Genomic DNA, 23,002 nt, shown 5'->3' on the forward strand with positions numbered 1-23,002 from the left:
TCACAGGATTTCTTGCTTTATCCCTGGGGGGAAAAAAATACCTTAAGTTCTTATGAAGCCACAGGCATTTGCCATTAGGTTGCCAAAGTTAGGATAGCTGTGGGAACACCTCAAAAGTTTCCTTGCTAACACCATATTGCTGAAGACACCCATAGGCTGCTGACACAGAGCACAGAGAGACCCGGCTGGAATTCAAAAGAAAGCCCGTCCCCAGAGAGTTACCCCATCTAGTGCTAGAAGGCGCTACATGAGCTCCTGGGGGAAGTGGCCAACAATGGTCTGAACCACCAGAGGTCTAAGCTACTCAGAAGAAAACACCCTGGCAGGATGTACACGCTAGTGAACTCATTTTGCCATGCACAAAAATCAAATCCAAATGGATTAAAGACCTGAAACTCTTCAACTACTGGAAGAAAAAAAATAGGAGGCACTCTCTGCGATATAGGACTGGGAAAAGGCTTCCTGAACAAAACCCCAGTAGCCCAGGAAATGAAACAAGCACTCAACCAATGGCAGCTCATAAAGCTAAAATCCTTTCGCACAGACAAACATACCATAAGCAGAGCCAATAAATTACCCACTGAATGGGAGAAAATCTTCACTAGCTATACCACTATCAGAAGCCTAATATCTAGAATCTACAGAGAATTCAAAAAAAAAAAAAAAACAAAACTAAGCAGCTGGGCATGGTGGCACATGCCTTTAATCCCAGCACTTGGAGGCAGAGGTAGGAGGATCACCATGAGTTCGAGGCCACCCTGAGATTACCTAGTGAATTCCAGGTTAGCCTGGGCTAGTGAGACCCTACCTTGAAAAACCAAAAAAAAAAAAAAAAAAACTAAGCAATAAAAAATCAAACAACCCACTCCAAACGTGGTGCAGAGAACTAAATAGGGAGTTCTCAGAGGAAGAATTACAAATGACTAGCACACACTTAAAAAAATGGCCAACATTCATAACCACTAGAGAAATGCAACTTAAAACGACTATGAGATTTCACCTTACCCCAGAAAGGATAGCAAACATTGAAAAATCAAATGAAAACAATTGTTGGCGAGGATGATGAGAAATAGGAACACTCACTCACTCTTGGTAGGAATGTAAGCTGGTACAACCGCTATGTAAATCAATATGGAGGCTCCTGAAAAGAATGACTATAGAGTTACCAGCAGACCCTGTTATTCCCTTACTGGAAATTTACCTAAAAACTCCACATGTCAGTATAGAGATATTTGTTCAACTATGTTTGTAGCTGATTAATTCATAATAGCTAAGAACTAAAACCAACTCCATCATTGTCCCATCATTGGACAAGTAGAAAACCAAGCTGTGGTATATCTACATGATGGAATTCTACTCAGCAGTAAGAAAAAATAACACAGTGAAATCTGTAGAGAAATGGCCGAACTTGGAACAGGTTCTAAGCAAACTCACACAATCACAGAAAGACAATTATTGCATGATCTCACTCATCTGTAGTCCTATCCTGGGTCAGCCCAAGTTGCTGACATACCTGAATAGCATCTCAAGGCTTGGACAATAGGGAGGGTAGGGATTTGGGAAGGTAAAGTGGTGGTGGTGGGGGGTGTTACACAAAACTGAACCCAGATTGAAATTATACCAAAGAATCCTGTATCCTGGAAGCTGGACTAAAAGGTGGAACTTTTAAGAGGACCTTAGAGGGAGTACCTGAATCAAAGAGGCACTGGAGAGGGTGAGGTGAAGCCTAACCTTAAATTTGGCCTGTTTCTTTTTCTACTCTGTCTTTTTCTTTTTTCTTTTCCCTTGGCACTGGCCTGTAACTCCCTGTACCAGGATGTGGTTTATATCCACAATGAGTTGTTGATCGGAGAACTACTAGATCTCCCAAAACAAACAAGATAAACTTGGGTCAGAGTACTTGGTTACCCACCAGAGGTTATTGATAAGAGGGTGGAATCCAGAAGAGAGCCAGTCCCCAGACAATTAGCCCATCTTGTGCTGGGAAGCACTACATGAGCTACCAGGGGAAAATGGCCAACATCTGTCTGAGCAACTCAAAGTCTAAGCAACTCAGAAGCAAACAACCTGATGTGGTGTTCACACAAGTGCAATAGTAGCACACAGCCATGGTAGGTACCAACTGCTTGGGGATCGGTTAACAGATCCACTCAGTGGAAGGATAACAGTACCTGGGGGTAGAGAGATGGCTTAGTGGTTAAGGTGCTTGCCTGCTAAAACTAAGGACCCAGATTTGATTCCCCAGTACCCATGTAAACCAGATGCACAAGAGGGCACAAGCATCTGGAGTTTATTTACAGCAGTTGGAGGCTCTAGAGTGCCCATTCTCTATTTCTTTATCTCTCTCTCTCTCTCTCTCTGTTAAATAAAATAAAATAAAATATTTAAAAAAGGTAAAAGTATCCGGAACTGGGAAACAAGTCAAAATCATATCCAGATAACAATTCTGCTTTCCATTGTCAAGCTCCCACTAATCTTGGGTTATAAGAGGGTCTACACTCTTTGAATTATCTCTAAATTAATAATGGTTATCCCATTTAACTGGTGCTGACTTCACTCTCCATTGGAGAATCTGCTTCTCTTTTTCAGATGGAAGCTGGACCTGAGGAGATAAATGACTCAGTGGACTCCATCCTGGACCCAGATGAAGCCACAGAGGAACAGGGGAAATAAGCAAGAGTGCTGCTTTCTTGGTGAATGTGATATCAGCACAAAAGTGAAGGAGAAAGATGCTGAAGATACTCAACACCTACCAAACCAGAGATTCAGAGGCTCCTAAGTGCCTATCACTGGAGTAGACTTAAAATGTACCCAACATGGCTCAGTGAATTTTGTGGAAGAGGGGGTGGAAAGATTGTTAGAGCCACAAGGTGGGACATTTTTCACAGAGACATTGCCTCCCCACATAGCTGATTGCTGCCCTACAATCCCCATGAGGTTGATCTGCATCTCCAATGAGAAAGGCCTCTTAAAAAATGTAGCAGGAAGGAGGGAACGGATGGTGCCAACATGTATTGTTTACATACTAACTATGTCCATATCTAATAAAAATAAATTTTTAAAAAAATCACCAGGCAGAAAAAAATAATGCTTTTCCCATTTAAACTATGCTGACTTCATTCTCTGTTGGAGAATCTGCTTTTCTTTTTCAGAAGGTAGTGAGAACCGAAGAAATAAACTGCCCATCGTACATCAGCCAAGTCACAGCTGAAACCACAGAGGAATTGGGGAGATGAGCAAGTGTGCTGATTCCATGGTGAGACTGAAAATCAGGGACAGGGTGAAGGAGACAGAGCCTGAGGATACTCAGACTTACCAAAGCAGTGATCCAGAGACTCCTAAGAGTTTATCACTGAAGTAGACTTAAAACACACCCACCACAGCTCAGGGAATTTTGTTTAAGATAGGGGAGAAAGACTGTAAGAGGGGAGAAAGACTGTAAGAGCCACAGGTTGAGACATCATGCCCAGAGGCATTCTCTACACCCCCCCCACTACACACACACACACAAAAAAAAAAATAACTGGCTACTGCTCCCACAATGCAGAAACCACAACCTCATAGGGAATACATGCAATCCCACTGAGGAATGTCTTCAGCAGAATGGGGGCAGGGACGAGGGAAGAGAGGGTGGCAACACATGATGTATCCATACAAAATATGTTGTTAATAATAGTAAATATTTTTTTTAAGTTTCCTTGAACACTGGCTGTGAGGACATATTCAGGGGGACCCAGAGCAATAATTATTTCCAACTGGCACATAAGATTACTTTAACCACCATCACAACCCAGCCCCATCTGCCTGATGAACACCAATAAAGGAGTTGACCTCAAACTTGGCAGAGTTTTATAAACATTTGCTCCTTTCCCAGTATATTACTAACTCATTTCTCTCATATTTCTCCTTTTAGTTGCTCCTTATGCTAAACACAAAAATTCAGCGTGTAATACTTATAAAATAGTACTTTGTGAAAAGAATCTCTCTCTGATGGAAATGTCACAACCTATTGTTGGTTTCTTAATTAACAATCCATCTATTATCTATACTAAAGGAATCCCATTTGAGCCATTATATTCCTCTATCCTTAAAATCAATACTAATAATGGATAAAAATACACAAGTCAGCTGAAGAGATGACTAAGCAGAAAATATGCTTGCCTGCAAAGCCTAATGACCCAGATTTGATTCCCCTACATGCCTTCCCCCCACCCCCCCCAAAAAAAGAACAAATGAACAAAGTGGCACATACATCTGGAGTTCATATGCAGTGGCTGGAGGTCCTGGCACACCCATATTCTCATTCTTCTTTCTCTCTCTCTCTCTCTCTCTCTCTCTCTCTCTCTCTCTGGCTGTCTCTGTCTCTCTCTCTCTCCTTGAAAATAAATAAATAATTTTTAAAGCAAACATTTTTTTTAAATACATAGGGCGTTAAAACAAGATGAGTGAGGGTGTGAAGTTTGAAGGTAAGGTGTCCCTCATAGCTTCATATCTGATCCCCAGCTGATGCCAATTTGGGAGGTGGAGCCTTGCTGGAGGAGATGTGTCACTGGCAGCAGACCAGGAGGTCTAATAGCTCAGCCCAGTACTTAGACTACTTCCCCCCAGAAACGTAGCAAGATCCTGCTTGTGCCATGCTTTCTGTGCTGTAATGAAGCATCCCCTCAAGACTATACACCTGACATTAACTTTGCCTCCTGCAAGCTCCTTCTGGACAGGTGTTTTGTCCCAGCAACAGGAAGCTAACTGCAGCAGAGTAGAAAAGGACAGCTCAGGTGTTTTAGACTTTTGGTCTTCAGCTAAGAAAGAAGCCATGTGTGAATGCAGGAGAGCCACTGTGATGGGCAGGGCAGCCAGTGCCCTTGGGTTTGGTTCAGTTAAAAAGAAGACATATTTATCCCTGCACCTTCCAGCTCTGAACCTGGCAGAGGAGGTACTCAAGACAAGCATTTTACACTGAGACAAACCTGTCACTGGATCCTGGCAGGATGTGGTAGTTTAAGTGGGTGCCCCTAAATATATTCAGGATTTTATTCAAGTTGATAATTTAGATCTGCAGCCACCTGGCTGGAGGTATCACTGAGTGGATCTTAGTGGCCAGACCTAAGGTATGGTGGTGGACTTGGAATTCCAGTCTAAAGATATACAAAGTGGGCTGGAGAGATGGCTTAGCGGTTAAGCGCTTGCCTGTGAAGCCTAAGGACCCCGGTTCGAGGCTCGGTTCCCCAGGTCTCACGTTAGCCAGATGCACAAGAGGGCGCACGTGTCTGGAGTTTGTTTGCAGAGGCTGGAAGCCCTGGCGCGCCCATTCTCTCTCTCTCCCTCTATCTGTCTTTCTCTCTGTGTCTGTCGCTGTCAAATAAATAAATAAAAATTAAAAAAAAAAAAAGATATACAAAGTGCCTAAGTTCTGTCTGAAGTTTCTTGCTTGCTTTTTGGTGGTGCTGGTGTAGCTTTGGGCTTCTCTCTCTTGGGTTAGTCCTGTAAGAGGCCACCTTCTTCTGCCATTATGGAACTTCCCCTCTATCTTCAATAAATCCCTTCCTCCATAACTGTGCCTGGTCTGGAAGTTCATCTAAGTGAACTAAGACTATCCACTACACAGAACAATACTGATGAGAGCAGCATCTCCTTTGACTTTTTCTACCTGGTATAGGAAAACCAGAGAAATGGGTGAAGTAGCTAGCAAAGAGCAGCCACAAGGACCACGGAGAAGAATTCACAGCACAACACATTGCTCTACACGTGCTGTCTACATAAACTCCTGTGGAGTCCAGGTCCATCTTCAAACCTCCTGGGACCAGCACATCTGTGTTCTCACTTGCATTTTTTCCCCTGTCTTTGTCTTTGTGAGGTTAAACCAGTGCACACACATCACAAGTGGATTTGAGGCCTTGGAATGAAGTGGCTTCCTTCAACTTTATGGTCTCAGGGAGACTCAATAGCAAGTTAGCATGGAAACAAACTGGGTGGTATTCATCGCTACCTCAGTTCTGGCAATGGTTTTATCCCAATCACTTTATCCTTGTGAGGGGTCTTGCTCTCTCATTCCTTGTAACTCTAGATTGCTTCTACAGTACCTGCTTCTTCAATTAGGCACGTTTCTTACCTCGAGGCTAATGTTGGCTTCCCACTGTCTCTGCTAATAAGTTTTTAATATTTTCAATTCTTGGTTAGGTTTGTTTTACTTGGCCTTACACCATGAAAATTAATCTTTCCTAGTGATATGTTTGCTGTCCTAAAGACTGATGTGAGACCCAGGTCACTACCAAAAGAGATGAGCCAGCCCCCCGGATGTGGCCTCTGGCCAAAGGATCCCAGGTGGTTCGAATTAGAGTTGGAATGCGCTATGTTCCTAGTGTGGGAAATTCAGATCAAAATGAACTTTGGGCTAATGAAGTGAGAAATGGCTGCATTCAGCAAGGGTAACTGTGTGTTTTCTGCCTCCAAAATTGCTGTGCCTGGATAATGCTTTCTACTTACTTCTAATAACTTTTGAGTTGCCATAAACATGGTTCTGACGTCTTCTCTCAGGGCCTTCCTTATTTTTAACCCACAGGACCTACATGATAAGAATGTGATAGAAAGTTGGGTGTTTTATAGATATCCCAAAGTCCAGAGACAAATGGATTCCAAGGACATGGGAGATACAAAATATAGATTTACATGGTCTGTATGATAAAAACACATTTAATAACACCACATACTTAGTCTCAGGGGTATTTCTATACCCCAATCATAGCTAAGGGACATAAGACCCCAGAGAGTAAGGGAATCCCTGGAGACCACATAGTAATTAATGGCCAGGTGCTAAAGAAAACATGTTTCCTAACTACAAAACTATTTTACTGTTTTTCTTTCTCCATCCATCCCTCCTCACTCTTGTAATTTCTCTATTCTTTAATTCTGAATACAACAGTAATATGAAACTCATAGATTTTAAATCACCCAATTTTTTTTTGTAACTCTCTTGGTATAAGCTTTTGCAAACAGCTGCTACTCCACATAGTGTACAAACAATTACATACAGAAGAGTTGTAGGGCTGGAGAGATTGCTCAGTGGTTAAAGGCATTTACTTGCGAAGCACACAAACTAGCATTTGATTCCCCAGTACCCACATAAAGCAAAATACACAATTTAGCATAGATGTCTGGCATTTGCAGTGGCAGGAAGCCCTGCCAATCCCATATCCACATTCATTCTCCCTCTCTTCCTCCCTTCTCCCTCTCTTAAACAAATAACAAACAAATAATTGATTTAAAAATGAAAGTTGTATATGAGAGAGACTAGCAAGCTATGGTAAGCATGGCCCACACCAAGGCAGAGACAATGGAGGGAATTTTAGCCTTTCATATTATTTTTGGAGGTTATCTATCAAAGGCCTTCTGTGTGACAGACACTGTTGTCAGGGTTTACACTAACTCACACTTCACACAGTCCTTCAGAGTAGCTATCGTTATGCTGACTTTGCACTCCACTGCTAATAAATGATGGAACTGACATTTGAACCCAAGTAGGCCAATGCCCACGTTTGCTTATTTTGTGTTCCATTTTATGCCATTTATTAATATTTGGTGAATTAAAGTGGACATTAATATCTTCTACCCATTCTCCACATCCCACTGAACAGAAAGCTACTAAAATAAAATTAGAAAATAGGATGCATGAATTTCTACCTACTAAAATTCTGTGTGTGATTTGCCTCTCAAAATCAAATCAGATATATATATATGATTTTAAGCCATGACTCTAGCAGAGGTAACTGAAATCTTTGAATGTTCTTGGGCTGTATTCCTAGAATGAAATTAGGACTTTGTGAGAGTCAACATTTATGTGTCATTAGCACTTAGCAAACAGGATTCTCATCCCTCTTCAAACTGGTCCTTAGTCACTCTGTTAAATAAGCATGCAGAATTTGCCATTACTTTGGTCAACATTGTAGCCTCAAGCTAAGTTACTGATTCTCATGCCAGGAACCACATCACTTCCTTATCCTATCACTGTTTTTATTAATCAGGTCACAAGAAAAAATAAGTTATACATAACTATATAAATTTGCCTGGATTTTTTTTAAAAAAGTAATTCTACTGAAAGGAAAATGGTATAAGAAAGTAATAAGAAAAAAATCTTTAATGCTCAAATAATTGCAATAAAACTTACAATATCCTAGAACTTAATCATGACTATATTCTCAAATTTCTGGACTGTGGCTCTAGTGTTTAGGAAAAATTCATTTGCACCTGATTAAACCAGTACAAATGACATTACTTTTCAGTTTTACTCTATCAATGGCAATGTACTAATGTTTATAATGAGGAAATAACTTCTGGCTTACAAGTTCATTTTTTAAAAATAGTATTTCTTTTAGGCAATTGGAAACCATTTGGAAAATCAGGCAAAACCCCCTGAGCTCCCCAAAACAACATAAGCTATCCCAATGCTTCTGGTTACCCATCAGAATGAGATAATAAAAACCTGTTACTGAAGACACTACATGCTTTTGTTGAAGGATACTGAGAAATCAAACTGGAACTGATCTGAATGCCTTCTCCTTCCCTACTGGCTTGTTTTCACAATGCTAGAAAGTGCGGTACAGGATGCTGGAGGAGAAAAGTCACCAACAGTCTTCACCAGGAATGGATTCTGTGAGCTACACAACCATCCAGACATACAAGATGTGCCTACTGGTGCAAAAGTGGCATTACTGTTATGAGGGTAACCAACTACTCTCCAGTTGAATTTGAAGCCTACTTCATGGGAGGGAATTTATGCCTGTTACTGAAAAACCTACTCAAAAGCCTATTTCTTGGAAAGCCATAAGCCCTATGGGGGAATCTATTACGGTTGTTTAGCTAAATGGATATGTTGTACCCTTTAATTTGCCCTCTAAGTATTTATGTTTATGTCCATAGATTAATGTTGTTCTCACCTTTGGTCAAAGAAGATTTTGTTGTACGTGGGTAGTAACTATTCAGGAGACCCAGAATTCTTCAGTATGCTGAGAATGAGTAACTGCTGACTGCTTAGCACTAAATGAGACATCTCTCTAACACCCTCCTGGCCTTAGGGAGCAGTGCAAAAGAGAGGTAGTAAGAGCCAAAGGATGAGGAAGAGTGCTCTGAGGCACTGTTCTCTGGACATGATTTTGCCAGTGCATTTATGACCTCATGGAGATTGTCACACTATGTGCACAAGATCTGTACTGATCCCATCAAAATTTTGTTATGAATGGTATTTAAGGGGAAAAATTAATAAAAATAAGATATCAAAATAGAAGGATTGGCTGGGAAGAAGGGATTCAGTGTAAAGGAGGGTGAGAAAGGGGGTAAAAGAAGGTAATGGGAAGGGATTATAATCAAAATATATTATGTGCATGTATGAAAATTGTCAATAAAAATGTTTGAAAAAGATGTAAAGATAGTCTCTGATTACAGGCCAGTATCTTAAAAACCAGCAATGATGGCTTCGTTGATGTACTGGAATCTGGATTTTAACCATGGCAAAAAGGAGAATCAAACATACAATAAAAAGGATGAAGCTGGGCTGGAGAGATGGCTTAGCAGTTAAGCACTTGCCTGTGAAGCCTAAGAGCCCAGTTTGAGGCTGGATTCCTCAGGACCCACGCTAGCCAGATGCACAAGGGCGCGCATGCATCTGGAGTTCATTTGCAGTGGCTGGAAGCCCTGGTGCACCCATTCTCTCTCTTTCTCTGTCTTTTACTCTCTCTGTCACTCTCAAATAAATACATAAAAATGAACATTTTTTTTTTAAAAAAAGGATGAAGCTATTCTATTTATACATTGCTTAGACTTATTATATTTTGCTTGTTTATTTATTTTATTTTGAGTCTGAGTCTCCTATAGTCCAGACTGAGCTTGAACTTATTACATAGCCAAGAATGATCTTAAACATCTGATCTTCCTCTCTCTACCTCTCGAGTTCTGGGATTGTAGGCAGGACCACAACAACAACTTTTGGAGTTGTGGTATTCATATCCATTATCATTTCATCTTATCTTTGTACATATCCAATGCCACTAAATCACCAATAGCTTTTTATATAACTTTCTTTTGTGGTGTTTTTATGCAATAAAGATAAATCTTGTAAGCAGCTATATGACTTACATGATGTTCTACTGCACAGTGTAGTGAGTTGAAGACAGCACTCAACTATCACTATCACATGGTCTCATGGAGTGAATAAAACCTTACAATAACCACATCTGATGTCCAATGTAGGTTTCACAACATCCTGGCTGTGTGACATCTGACAGGGATCCCAAGCCCTCTGAACATTAGTTCCTCTCAGAGGCATTGTGCACACATCTTCATGTCATCTTCTCTCTCAGGACACTTATCTGCAGTGTAGCGTGGCATCCTTCCTATCCCAGCTATGGGAGCCAGCACAGATTAGAGCGGGGAAATGAGATCAGCTATTTACTCCCGTCCAGATAAATCCTCCTCTTGATGAAAGGACACATCCTTCTCTATCAGTCTCTCCTGCTATGGTCCTGGGACTCCTACTCCTCCCTTTGTTCCCTGAGTCAGGGAGTGAAAACAGCTCTGCTGGGATTAGCCCTGGGAGGCCTCTGTGAGCTCCTTCCATGGAGGGCATCTCTGTGGAGTCCCTTGAGTTAGGCATTCTTAACTCATCTAATTCAAGGTGGCCATCTGCTTCCTGATGGAATCTGGCTGGTGTAACTAGGGACAGGCTCAAACTACCCACTTTATGAGGTTGTAGTGAAGAGGTAACATGCAGGCAGGGATAGATACTTCCCTAAAAGTCATTCCACATTTGTTTCCTTAAAATTTCCTGGTATAACTATAAACTTTTAAAATATTTTCTTTTATTAATTTATTTGAAAGAGAGAATGGGCACATCAGGGCTTCCAGCCACTGCAGACAAACTCCAGATTCATGCACCACCTTGTGCATCTGGCTTATGTGAGTGCTGGAAAATCAAACTGAGGTCCTTTGGCTTTGCAGGCAAGTCCTTTAAATGCTAAGCCATCTCTCCAGCCCCCAATTATAAACTTTTATTACATGCAAGAGCAAACTTGTTATGTGTTACTGTATAGATTGTCAGATTCTTGAGTTTAAAAATTGATGTTATATCTCTGGTATCACCAAGACTTGAATGATAACATGTTGGATACTCAAGAGAAATACTACTCTATCAATAATAAGGCTTTCATTGTCTAGTCACACAGCACTATGTTAGATAAATATTAAATATATATGTGTATAGATACATATATTTTTACTTAGACAGGAAGTCTGAGAAGGAACATGAAATAAAGGAAAATTATTCTATGAAATATCATTCCTTACTACAGATCATAATTTACATAAGAAACTTTGATCAAGAAGTATTGTGTGGGTCTTTAACATTCTGACTTTGGACTAGTAATATTTTATTCCAAGCCAGACTAAGCAGATATATATTGATCTGCCATTTGGTAGCAAAATAAATCTAGAATTTCCCCTTCATATATATATAATTTGTTCTGGGTTTTACAAACACTACTACCCATTTATATGTCCTTGTACTGATCCCACATAGTCCACAAAAATACATTTTGTATGTTAAGAGTTCATATTTTACAGGTAATCACTTTCATTGCTTTACCAATCTGACTGTAGAACCATGATTATTTATCAAACCTGACTTATTTGCATTTATCCAGGAAACTCACTTCCTACCTTCATTTCAAATATGAGGCTGACTACAGTTACAATGACAAGGAATTACTTTAAACATGTAAGATATTTGAAGAACTCTTAATCTGTATGTATCCCCTGAGTGGCAAAAGAATATTTTAAGATGAAATTTCAGAAGAGAGGGAGAAAGTGATCCTCGTCCTGAGTTCCTAAGTACATGCCATCTTTATTCTACACTGACATAATAGCTGAATAGTCACCAAACATATCTGTGCTATAAATAAATACTACACAGATGCAAAAATTCAGTTGTCAAAACTCTTAAAGATAGCATGGCCTGGGTTCAATTCTCTATTACTCATGTAAAGTCATATGCACAAAGTAGTGCATGCGTCTGGAGTTCTTTTGCAGTGACCCTGATGTGCACAATTCTCTCTGTATCTCCCTCCCTCTCTCTCTCTCTCTCTCTCTCTCTCTCTCTCTCTCTCTCTCTCTCTCTCTCTCTCCTTGCAAATAAATAATAAATAATATTTTTTAAAAAGATACTACATTTGCTTTCAAAATTTAATCTACCAAATGAACAGTAAGAATTGAATTGCAGGCCTAATTCTTTCATTAGCTACTTAGAAAAGTGACTTTGGTCAAAAGACTTACTGAGTGCTAATTATATGTCTCACACTCTTTTCATTTCTAGATATACTTTTGATTTTACCATTTGTCAGATTTGTTTTGTTGTTTTGTTTTGTTTTTGAGACAGGGTCTCATATGGTCCGGATAGGCTTTGAACTTGCCATGTAGCCAAATATAACTTTGAATTGATTCTCCTACTTCCATCTCCCAAATGCTGAGAACACATGGTGTGCCACCATGCCCAGAGGACATTTATACATATACTTTGGTTAATGTAAGTAATGATTCTTTCATTTTATATCCATATTTGAAGTATGGGATCATTCTATTGCAGATATAAAAATGAAAAATAAAAGTCAGATCATTGATGCTAGTGAAATATTTTGTAGAAGGAGCAGTGAAGTCCAACATTTTTTAACCTGCATAACATCATATACACAAAATAAATCTACAGTCTGCATACCAGCTGAGGGCCCAAATTTGTCATTTCTCATTTTTGCATTCTTTTCAATACAACACTTGTCTGACAGATTCTCATGAAGAGCTGAGAGTTCTCCAGGGTTCCTTAACTCTTAAATAGTCCTTGTCTTTAGTACAGAAGTCCCCTAAATCATCATGATTCAGTTATTTTTTATTGTCTTTTCTACTCCTAGAATTATTTCTTTCCCCTTAGATCAGTTTTTCTATTTGCTTACTATGAAATTTCTCTTTCATGCCACTGGTTTTCTTGAAGTGACTGCTAATATTTGGAATTTTTTTGCATTTAAAAATATGGAACCAGGCATGGTGGCACAAGCCTTTAATGCCAGCACTCAGGAGGCAGAGGTAGGATTGCCATGAGTTCGAGGTCACCATGAAACTCCATAGTGAATTACAGGTCAGCCTGGGCTAGAGAGAGACCCTACCTTGAAAAACCAATAATAACAATAATAATGGAATTTGGGGAGTCAGGGGAGATGGCTCATCAGTTAAAGGCACTTACCTGCAAAACCTGATAGCCTGGGCTCAATTCCCCAGTACCCATGTAACACCAGATGTGCAAAGTGATGCATGCATCTGAAATTCATTTGAAGTGGCAGGAGGCCCATTCTCTCTCTTTCTCTGTCTTGCGTGGCCTCTCCCTCCCTCCCTCTCTCTCTCTCTCTTTCTCTCTCTCTCTCTCTCTCTCTCTCTCTCCCTCTCTTTCTGCCTCTTTTTCTCTCTTATAAATAAAAATAATGGAATTGGGGGGCCTAGGGAGATGGCCCAGCTGTTAAGAGCACTTGCTACATAAGCATGAAGACCTGAATTCAAATCCCAGCACCCACATGAAAAGCTGTACATGGCTGTGAATGCCTATAACATCAGTGCAGAACACAGCAGAGACAGGAGGTTCTCTGTGGCCCCCTGACAGCTACTGTAAGTGTGAAATGAGGAGTTCTGAGTTCAGGGCGAGACCTTGTCTCAGGGAAATAAGAAAAGTGTTGGGAAACACTGGACACCCTCCTATGGCCTCCACACAGGTACCCACAGGACACATACACCTGTCATCACATGTGCATGTACCATATATGCACAGTCCACACACAGCAACAGATGAAAGAAATCATAAAAGATTTTGTTCATTGGTGTTAGTTTCCTCACCATATCAAAGCAAAAACCATAGCTTAGCTGACAAAAGTATTTTCCCACAATTCTAGAGGCTGGCCAAAGGTCAAGATGTCAGCAGCCAGGGCTGGGATCTTCTGATTCCTCAACGTGGCTGGCATGTGGCTGTCCTGTCCTGTGTCTCAGACAAGCTTCCCTATCTGTGTCTGCCTCCAGCTTTCCTCTTACGCCAGTCACATTGGGTTGGGGTCCTCCTAACGACCTCATTTAAATTACTTTTCAGATCGGTTACTTTCTCACTAGTGGAGCAAAATACTGAATCAGAAGAAGCTAGTGGAAGAAAAAGGGTTTAATTTGGCTCACAGTTCCCAAGGGTAGAGTCCAACATGGTGGGGAAGGCCTGGCAGGGGTACCCAGCTGACATCACAGCCCAGCGCAAGAAGGAGAGAGAAATGACTGGACCATACACCTCAAAACCCCAGGAATGCACTTCCTCCACTTGCTAAAGGTTCTACAGCCTCCCAGAACAGAACCATCATCCAGAAAACAAGCTTCAACTGCCCCTGGAGAAGCCCAGGAAATATTTCACAATGGGCCTGGGGTACTTGTGGCTTTCACCCTGGTGAGTAGTCTTCCTCACAATCTTTTCCCTCTTTTCCATCCACAGTGAATTTCTGAAGCTGCCAAGTGCCGTGTTCTCCACACAGCCTCAATGCCTGTGTAAATAAACTCCTCCAACTATCACATAGAGAAACACGCTCTCAGACACCTGCTTCTCCTGCCAGTTATTCTCTCAGGCTTCACAAAGTAGCCAGTTCTTTGTGTACATAAAAGTTACTGACTCCGCTGTTTTAAAGGTTTTGTTGTTGTTGAGGCACTTTCACTATAGCCCAGGCTGACCTGGAGCCTGCCTATACACTGTAGAGCAGGCTGGCCTTAAACCCACTACAATCCTCCTGCCTCAGACTCGCTCAAGTGCTGAGACTAAAGGCATGAGCCACCACACCTGGCTAAAGTTCTTTATAATGACCTCACTTGTCATCATGTGATCTAAATCTTGTCCTCAACTTTTGACTTCATCTCATATCCCACTGGGTCCCTAGAATCTTCATGGAGAGACAAAAAAATCAAAGCCACGTATATGAGAGTGAAATAAACTTTTAGCTTAAATAATCATATCTTCTAAAACATTCAAACAATGATCTGATATAGTAAGCCTACAGGTTTACTTCTATGTATGCCTTTTAGCTGGTCATTTTCTTCTTTGAGATGGAAATATGTTGTTGGCATTAATATTCAATTACATCAACATTGAAAGAAAATGTGGAGCCACTTGAAGAAAGGTGTGTGTGTGTGTGTGTGTCTGCTGTTCTGTTGTGTTGCATTGTGTTTACTTGAAGAATGAAATAAATGGCACTGGATGATGATAACTAATGGGGAGGGGGACATACATGAGACCCAGAACCCCACAAAGTAGCTAATTGCTAGGAGAGGAGAGTCAGGTTCATCAGCGGTGTGGCCACTTCTAAGTTTCCCATTCCACAGTAAACAATCTTTCACCCATAATCATGCAAGAACTTTAAAGTGCTAAGTAAATTAAAGTTAATTTAGCAACTTGGTTTTTTAAAGCCATGAAAATAATCTGAGGATTAATATAGAAGAACTATGTTAAAAGAGAGAGGGAGGGGATGAGAGGATAATTGGAGAAATAAGATCAAAATACATTATGTACATGTATGAAAATGTCAAAAATAGAAATAAAATGTAAATAAGTATTAGCAATATAGAAAAATGTGTGCATCATAGCAATCAAATCTCAAACTTAGATGAGCAAAAAAATGCAAATCAGCTGACTTAAAAAAAAATGTTTAGGCCTGGAGAAATGGCTCCGTGGTTAAAGGGACTTTCTTCCAAAGCCTGATGGCCAGAGTTTGATTCCCCAGTACCCACATAAAGCCTGATACATAAATTTGCACAAAAGTCTGGAATGCATATGCCTGCATGGCAAGAGGACCTGATGCACCCATTCTGTGTGTGTGTGTGTGTGTGTGTGTGTGTGTGTGTGTGTGTGTGCTTCTTTCTCTCTATTTCTCAAATTAATAAAATATTTTTAAATATTTGTTAGAGTACAATCATTGTATTAAGTCCTGGGTTTCATAATGATATTTTCACTCAAGCATATCACATGCTTTGACCATATTTACCCCCTTCTCCATTACCCGTTGAGATCATCAGTTGCTGGCCATTGGTCCCAGAAGGTCCCTACTGCCTCCTCTCCACTGTCAGCCTCAGTCTGAAGGTTCTCAGAGCCTAACTGGAGCTGCTCTTGGGAACATCTGCTGTTCCTGATAACACAAGTGTGAGCAGGGCCTGAGGATCCTGGCTCACCCATCTGCTATCCAAGGTGAGCCACAATCATAATTTAGAATTACCTAATATGCATCCATTTAAACAGTAAAATGAAATAACCAAGTTGATTTTAATAATGTACTTTATCCAATCTAATAAATCTAGATATTATCATCCCAACATGTAATCAACATAAAAATATTAATGAGATCATTTTTACCATTCTGTTTTGTGCTAAGTCTTCAATATTTGGTGTATATTTTATGCCTTACTCTACTCTTTCAACTAACCACATTGCAAAGATTGAAGCTAAACAGAGTTCAGGTTAAGACTGTGTATGCAAATGTCACTTCTATTTCAATGCAGCCCTGGAAACAGAGTCACCCTGGAAGCTTAGTCTTCTGGATATTCTGAGCCTCAGGGTCCTTGCATCCCCTAAAACCCATCTGGAGTTTCTTTATCTCTGTCCTCAAATACTGAGAAATGTAGCCTGTGGTTTGGAAAGCACAGCAACATTTCCCAAAAATCCTCTAGCATCTCTTCTTTTCCCTGAGACATGCTATGAACCAAGGGAGAAGACTATGAAATCCAAGAAAACAGAGCAAAACCCTTCAAATTTTCAAAACACTTACTTTGTTCCTATTCTAAACCTAAAGCAAATAAAGCACTCCAGGCTCTTGAACAAAAGGAATATGTATTGACTTCCCTAGCCACAATCTATGTCTCTCTCGGTATCATCATGAGTGCTCCCCCTTTCACTTTTAAATCTGTCTTGGTTTGGAAAACAAGTGATGGAGTCAAATAATTATAGTTTTTATATATTATTACATTAGTCTGCATGATCCTATGAAATAAACAGTCCAGATTTGTAAATAGGAAACTGAGTCTCTGGAGGAATTAAGTATTTGCCTATACTTAATTTAGTACTTATTACAGGTATAAGAACAAGCCATTACAATGACAAAATTCATTCATTCTTACTGACATGAAAGCTATTTGTTTTGTTTTGGTTTTGGTTTTGGTTTGGTTTGGTTTGGTTTGTTTTTTTGTATTCCATCATACAGAGCAGTAGCTTGTTCTGGGCCCTGTAGGATAGAAAATATTCTTTAGTGATTCTCTACCTCATCCCAATGTCAGTCACTCAGCTATTAACTGGTAGAAAATTCATTCAGTTCCTGAAACATTATGAGTGCATCTACAAGTAAACAAGAAGAAACATACTTGGTGGGGGAGGAAAGGAATTGGGGAAAGAGGAAGGGTGTGGGAGAGAGGATGGGAACTAACAGAAACATTGTATTTGAAAATTCCAAAACACATAAGCAATTGAAAGAGTACATCTAACCTGTTCCATAAGGTCTTCTAGGCCAAGTAAACACATTTTTGCAGTTTACAAGGCAACCATTAATAGCTCCAAACTTATGGCAACCAAGTTCATTCAGGGAGAAAATTAAGAGACTTTTGATAACTTCACGCACCATTGATCAGTAAGCGTTGGAACTTGGTAACTCCAAGCTGCAAAACTAAATGGGTCTTTTAAATAAAGGCACTATTAAAAAGTCCCTAGCACCTAACCTCAGAGGGAAATGGGGCTCCTTCAGAAACAGGCATCGCTGTCTAGAGGCAGATGCAGGTGGTACGGAGGACCACTGGATGTTGATTCACCTGATACAGCTGGGAACGTCAATACATAGGCAGCATTCCCTGAACAGAGGGCTTTGTGAAACAAAACAAAACTGCTTCTACAGTTGCAAAGGTAAGAATAGGTGTAGAAGAAATTTCAACACACACACAAAAAAAGGTGGAGGATAGAAAATGAAAGTGAAAAATCTAAATAATTGAAAACTTTATGAAATAGTATTTAAGAGAGAAAATTTTAAGAATTGCACCGTGGACTTGAGGAAATATAAATATAGCATCACTAGCTTCAGGAGTAAAATAAACAGGGGGGAGACTGGCCAGTTATCCCCATCCCTGACTGAGGCAAAGACAGGAGTGAGAGTCAGAGCAGGCAGCAGCGACGGGACGTGATCCTAATAGGATCAGGTAAGCCCTTCCAAGACATCACCATTGAGGATCCTCCCTCCCTTCCTTCAAATTTCAGAAAATAGACAGGAAAGAGACTGGCCAGAGCACAGCTTAGGCACCTGGAGCTCTATTATTCACTTCAGGGATCTGGCTAGCAAAACAAGGAGTGTTTATAAATATTATTACTACATGTGTGCTCCATTTCTCCCAACTATATTAAAAACAGCTGCTATCAAGGAACAAACATTTGGGCCATTCTGGGACTGTGATTTCCAATTCCAGAATGCACCAATAAATATGACATTTAAACAGTGTTTTCAAGGCCTTAAATGTTTAAATTAAGAGTGGATTTATTCCCCTCAAGCTTTTCTTCTCATTCTGGAATAACCTTTGACCCTGGTTATGTTCCCGTGGGTCAGGATTTAGAAGGCTGAGTTATGTGGAGTTTCCCTCCCCATCTCAGCCCTACATAACTCCTCTTTGGAGCCCCACAGGTCTGCTGGGCTGAAATGTGCTTGCAATGATGTGCTGGTAAATCAAATGGGCACCAGGGAGCTCTCTGATTTGTAGCATTTGATGGTTTTCATGGTGAAAATAGCTCAGCATGGCTGAGTTCAAGGACAGCTATGTTTAACGAATGACTTGAGAAATTCCTGCAAAAGCCACACTGAACTCTCAGGAATTGGTGTGGGCAAGCAGATCCATCATACTATAGGCAAGGGAAATCCTGTGAATACAATTCTCTGCCCCATCCAAGAACTATTCTAATCCTCTGAACAGAATTACATAAAAGCTACAATAAAAATCTCAGCTGCCTCCTTCATGCACTTTGAAGTCCTTCAGAATAACATTATGTGTCCCCAAAAGAATGAAATCAAACCATTATCATTATGTCCAGAAACCAAGGTTTAGGAAGATAATAATCTAATATTAAAAGTGACAGAAGAGCCAGGCATGGTGGCACATGCCTTTAATCCTAGCACTCAAGAGGCAGAGGTAGGAGGATTGCCATGAGTTCAAGGCCACCCTGTGACTATGTAGTGGCCTTGTGCCCCGGCCAGCAGGGAGTTGAACAAAGACCCAAGGAGAAGCTAACCTGAGTGGGAAAAGGCAAAAAGACATAAGAAGGAGACCATGCTAGGTGTTTGTCAAGGCTTCGAGATTTTATTTTTATATGTAGGTTTATATAGGATTGTAGGGGGAAGGGGACGTGGTCAGGGCAAGGAGTTGTAAGGGGAAGGGGATGTAGTTAGGGCAAAGATCACAGAGTTACTGGTTAAGCTGAAATGCATTTGTTTCTTCATCAGCTACTGGCAGGATGGGGATTGTTCAGCCAGGCGCACAATCCCATTATTTCTGGTAGTTGAATATTAGGTGAGGAAGAAGAAACTTAACTTGCTATATGGCAGTCTTTGTTTCTTTTCTGGTAGTTGAATATTAGGTGAGAAAGTAGAAACTTAACTTGCTATATGGCAGTTTCTGTTAACATGGTCGAGGTTTGGTTCATAGCTCCCAACATCTCCTCCCTTCTTTTATACAAAAAGAAGGGGAAGCCGGCTTTGCAGCGGTGGGCATTAACCAACTGGGGGAGTAGGGACCGGACTCCTCCTATGGGGATGTCTTTTTCCCACAATCTTTGGCTCTTGGTACCTTTTGGGGAGGGGAGGCAGGGCCTATGTGGCCAGAGAGCAAGGCACGGCCTTAGTGATAACAGTTATGGTACCAACCTCCATGCAAGCCAGGTATACCTCTCAAGGAATCCAGAAACAGTCAGAAAAGGACCTTCCCTTGTGGTGCTTTGCCCCTCACCCACATTGGTGCCCATATCGCACTCACTTTATTGTGAGCCGATATGCATAGGTCTGGATCCTATGCAGCTCCTAAAGGAGGGGTAGCTATTTGGCCAACACAGGTAGACCGCAGTGATAGCAGAGGTGTAGAGGACAATAATATAGTAAATAAGTACAGAATGTATGCAGTATAGTAAATGAGTACAGAATGTAAGATCAAGGGAGAGTGACAGCTGCAGGTGGTAAGTCTTCAGTGGCAATGCCTGGATCCGCCAGCTCCAACCTGTGATAATGGACTTGTAAAGGCTGCATCTTAATGGCTTTAATCTGTTGACGTACAAAAGACATGATTTTAATTATAATAACGGGTCCTATTGTGAGTAGGAGGATTAAAATAAGTAGAGATCCTTCCAGCTTCGTCCTGTTAGGAAAAAAGGAGTTTCTCAGGGAAGTGTTTCTTCCCTGGGTATGTGAGATGTCACTGGAGGATCATCAGCCTGTTTTACAAGTCTCTCTGGCAGCCATCTTGCATCATTCTCTTTGGTGTCAGACAAGCATACTGATCCTCAGCCCCAAATGAGTACTGGGTCTGGGCCATTCCATTTTAAGGTTAAAGGATCCTTCCACATAGCTTTGGCAAAGGTATTTTTTGTATTTGTGTGCCAAAAGTGATCAGCAGATGAATTTCCCTGAGTATCAAGGGTTAAAAAACTTAGGACAAACAAGGCACAATGAAGGATATTTCTTGGAGAGCCTTTTGTGGGATATAAATCCCACATTTTTAACTTTTTGAGGGTAAATGGACCCAAAAGAGGGGCACCTCCTGCTAGAACACCCCAGTGGGTATAAAGTCAGTGGTACAAATGACCAGGAGAAGAGGCTTTTTATAAGAGATAAAAGTGACTCTTTGGCTCAGAATTGTAGCCTCCACTATCTTCAGGCAACACAGACTTAATTGTAGTAGATAAATCATTAGCAGCCCTAGTAGTATCAAAATCAAGATGACTGTTCTGTATAGCTAGAATTTTCGAATGTAAGTTAACCAAATCTGACGAAATGTTTTCATGGTGCCAAAATTGAGACAGTTACATTACATACAATAGAGTAGAATCTGGTCTTTTCTGATCTAAAACAGCTAGGTAAATATTAATATAACCCTTGATAAATTTTTTGAAAGAAAAACATTACTTGATAACCAATGATTTTGGCTTAAACTTGATAGCTATTGATTTTATGTACCACAGAAATTTTCATTAACATAAAACAATTTTATGTTTTACCCATGACTTAAATTTGATAAAACTTAAGCAAGCTATTCCAACATATTTTCGCATGAAAATTAGTTTTTTGTTTCTTAAACTTTGTAAACAGTTTAAAAACCTTTAACTTTAAGCATGGTGTTTAGGTTTAGCCTGAAAAATTTTTTTCTGTTTGTTTTTTTTTTTTTTTTACATCCATACACCTTTATTTATATACTTTAACATTATGATCTAAGTACCACTCAGAAGGCATTTTTAACAAGTAATAATTGAAAAATTACTTCCCAGTTCCTTCAATCAATTCATCTCACCCCATCATTAATTATCTTTCCTCTTTTTTTTTTATTCCCCCGAGGGGGTACACTGTTCCTAGAGGTACTGCAATACCAGGTCAATGTGTGGAGTGGACGGAGCAAGTTCCTATTACAACTCCGAGCTCCAAAAATTCATTTAATATATTGTCCTCAGACAGAGGATGTATCATATATTAAACTGATAAGAACAGATACTACACTTGATCTTAGCCAAAAGGCTGAGAAGCAATTAATTATCTTTCTTATAAGGCTATTAAAAAAATTGCACCAAATTGATTAATCCTATTACTAAAAAGAAGTAGTCTTAATTTAATTTTATGTCATTAATACCAATAACACACTTGGAAATGATTTTATTACAAGTAACTAAGGCAAATTGTGCTGTTATCTTGAGGCAGGCTGGCACAGAAGTCAGGTCAGTTGCCTCCTCCTTTTAAGTAACAGAACATTACATCTTTTTTAAAGTATCTGACAAATTATAAGTTACCTCTTTAGAGGAAGTTTTGTTGTTTTTAATAATCCTCTACGTAAGGTGAACTTGACCTAGAACAAATATCTGGCAAATTCACTCCTGTAAAAGACATTTAACTTTTCCTTTCTAATTTCTATGCTTAGGTCTTTGATTTCCTTGAAATCGTTCTCTAGAAGAGAAAGGGGTGTCATCTGCATCTGTCTCATCTCTTTAGTCACAAAGAGTCGCAAACACGACACGACTAGCAAGCACAATAAGCACACATAAACACATACATACACACATAAAAAGAACAAATCCTCCTGATAAAATCAAAAACTTTGCTTAAAGAACTTGAAGCAATCTCAATACCTTGTGCTTTTAAAATACCTTTTACTATGGCAATTAGCTCCTTTTTACTCTTTGCTAATTTTTTTTTTCTTATCCTGTGTTCCTTGTGTCTTGAGGGAAGTTTTAAGCCCTTCAACAATTTATGCTTACTTAGGGTCTGTCCCATGATAGAAAAGGAAAGAGGAAAACTGGCAAGACCAAAAGACAATGTTCCTGGTCAGAGAACCAGCACCGAGGATTCCCCAGTGAGCTTGATGTGAGCCTTTCCACAATTTTAAGAACTGGCAGCTGCTCTAAGAGCATTCACTGGCTGTTGCGTAACCAGGTTGGTTGGTAGGAAGAGGGGCTAGATAGAAGGTCTTTGCCAATGCCCAAACCGGGGAGTTGCACAGGGAGCTAGGGGCCTTCAGCCAATGCCAGAGGGTAGCCAAGAGGCTTCAGTTGCCCTGTCGCTATGTTACAATTCCACACGATGGTGCCAACTGAAAGTAAAAGGAGGAAAAGAAGTGCAAAAAGAAAACCCACAGTTCTTGTGTCTTACAAATCTGACTAAATAGTCTTTAAATGGTTTGCCTAGAAGTTTGC

At 40.2% G+C, this 23,002-nt stretch overlaps 1 non-coding gene across 1 annotated transcript; it reads right to left on the reverse strand.

Annotated features, from left to right (window-relative positions):
• Positions 1 to 21,654: 21,654 nt before the first annotated feature.
• On the reverse strand, positions 21,655 to 21,845 carry LOC123462377. The gene has a single exon (XR_006638206.1). It is a non-coding gene; the product is annotated as a U2 spliceosomal RNA (small nuclear RNA).
• Between the last annotated feature and the right edge of the window lie 1,157 nt (positions 21,846 to 23,002).

Source organism: Jaculus jaculus, chromosome 7 (genome assembly GCF_020740685.1).
Source record: "Jaculus jaculus isolate mJacJac1 chromosome 7, mJacJac1.mat.Y.cur, whole genome shotgun sequence".
NCBI classification, from domain to species: domain Eukaryota; kingdom Metazoa; phylum Chordata; class Mammalia; order Rodentia; family Dipodidae; genus Jaculus; species Jaculus jaculus.